Here is a 2,271-nt window from a genome sequence, read left to right as displayed (position 1 = left end):
ATATTAATTTTTTATATGTATATACAGTTAAAAAACTATATGTTATATCTTTAAGAATTGAGTATATACGTAATATAATACTGTATCTTTAAATGTTAGCTGCTTCTTTAAATGTTATCTGGAAAATACTTTTTGTAGCATTACATCGTTTTTGAGTCGGATTTCCACTTATCGATATAAACAGTGAAATTTGAAGCTACAGGCCAGGTACACGATTTATCGAACGTTTCATGAAAAGAAGAGAGTAGCTCGTACACTGAAAATTAATTAGCTTATCTTGGCGATTAGCGTACAGCGACAGGATCATTTATCGCGGTTTATCGGTGCTTGCCTGGCATTTCAGAAATCCGTGCCACTTTGCTAGATTCAGGTGCGCCAGGTTTCGAGAAAGGTGCCGGGGTGTGGTTCCGGCAGACGAGCGGGCAAACGGGCATCGCTGCGGGCAGGTAGTCGATCGGGTACAGGCTTACGCAAGCCTCATACCTATAAGTTAAGATTAACCTTGCTTAGCGGTGCCCGAGAGAACGGGCCAGGGGGGACCTCAGGATCGGGTAACAAATGTGGACATTTGACGGGATTAATTTATGTCCAGTTTGGTAACCGAGCGCAACGATACGCCCAGCCCGTATCAGGCGAGGAGACGGCGGAGAGACGGAGAAGGAATTTCTTTCTTTCTTTCTCTATAGAAAGAGAGAAAGAGAGGGGAACGGGAAAGAGGAATACGTACAGGTATCATCATACGCTCGTATGTTCGACTCAGGGACTTCGGTTTTAGGGAATATAACGAGTTTTGTTCCCCTCCGCCTTCCTCCTCGCGCGTAGATTCCGGTGTGATCTTCGAGCTCCCGCAAACCTATCTCAGGGGTTAACGGTGAATGGACCATCGGCGTTGCCAAACCGGACACACGATGGAACTCGTTTTTACGTGGAACTCGAGGACTTCTTTTTCTTCTTCTTCTTCTTCTTCAGCAGCTGCCGGAAAGAGCGGGGAGCGATTACTTTTTTCGCGGTGTCATTGATTCGGACCTGCGCGCGTATGATTCGACTTGTAGAGATCGGTTGGATCGTTCTTGTATAGTGAAACGGGTGCGCCGAGATAGGATCGATGGGACGCTCATGGAGGAGTCTGCTTGAACGGATCTCACGAGATAACTGCCAGCGTTTTCCGAACGCGCTCTGCTCGTATTGAAAAGAAAGCGATTGTATCAGGTTTATTCTGTAAAACGATTTTGCGAAAATCCAAGAAACTTGTACATTTGCATATCACCTCTGTTAGCAAAGCCATTAGTAATTGTATTAAATATTTATGACAATATTATTTAATTCTATCACGTAATTAATGCGTTAATATGCACTAAATTAATATTAAAAAATTCTAATAAATACGAGTAAACTTATATATATCTCAATGAAGCATATTTAAATAAATTAATAAAACATAGATATACGTATGCTAATCCTGTTTATTTTCGTACCGTTTTATTTATCTTCGTTGTCGCGAATTCATTCGTCAAGTCCCAGGTCAAACTCGTGCAAAACGGGTCCTCCGAAAAATTTCATGTGCCGCGAAATTCCGTTCGTTATCGGCGACGCCGTTCCGTTCCTGCCGTAAATTAAGCGGTTGGCACAGTTTTGCCGACACCGCTGTCTGCAGGTACAGGAGACATCGCGACTTTTAATATACCGGCTTGTAATTTTCGCGACCACGTTCGTACCGGTTCGTCTTTTATTCATCGATAGAGGGGTAGAGGAGAAGGGGGGAGGTATACGACCACGAACGAACGGGGTCCACGAAGGGGGAACAGTCAGGGGGGACATCAGGCGGATGCCTTGAGCACCTATCGTCTGCGGGCATGTGCACACGTCCTCGAGGCGAAAATAAGGGTTGCGTATTTCCCTCGCCGTGCGAAAACGAGTAGGCGAACGAAGGAGCGTGTCGTTCCAAGCCGGTGCCCCCGTCGAGTCGCGACGCGGTGCAACGCGGTGGTTAAATCCGCGAGTTTATGTGCATTCCGACAACACACCGCGCGCGGCCGTCGTCGAGGTATCCGCCTGCACGCCTTTTTTCGCCTCTCCTACCACAGGCGACGACGACCTCCCCGTGCCCTCCCGGATATCGGGTTTTGGATATCTCGGATCCGATTCCAGATGCCGAAGTGGGTTATCGGCTACGCGATGCCGCGTGCATCCTGCACATCCGAGATGCGGCCGCTCGAGTAAACTCGACGATGTAAAATCGGCCGATGGTCCCCCATCGGCAATGGGGATATT

The 2,271-nt window shown here is 47.1% G+C and overlaps 1 long non-coding RNA gene across 1 annotated transcript; it reads right to left on the bottom strand.

Moving 5' to 3' along the window:
- LOC105451382 lies at positions 1-1,674 on the bottom strand. The gene is made up of 3 exons (XR_974577.1): positions 1,476-1,674; positions 728-1,176; positions 1-483 (listed from the first exon to the last, which is right to left on the bottom strand). It is a non-coding gene; the product is annotated as an uncharacterized LOC105451382 (long non-coding RNA).
- Positions 1,675-2,271: the final 597 nt, after the last annotated feature.

This window comes from Wasmannia auropunctata, unplaced genomic scaffold (genome assembly GCF_000956235.1).
Source record: "Wasmannia auropunctata unplaced genomic scaffold, wasmannia.A_1.0 LD336052.1, whole genome shotgun sequence".
Classification (NCBI taxonomy): Eukaryota; Metazoa; Arthropoda; class Insecta; order Hymenoptera; family Formicidae; genus Wasmannia; species Wasmannia auropunctata.
This window is presented reverse-complemented; position numbering and strand designations above follow the sequence as displayed.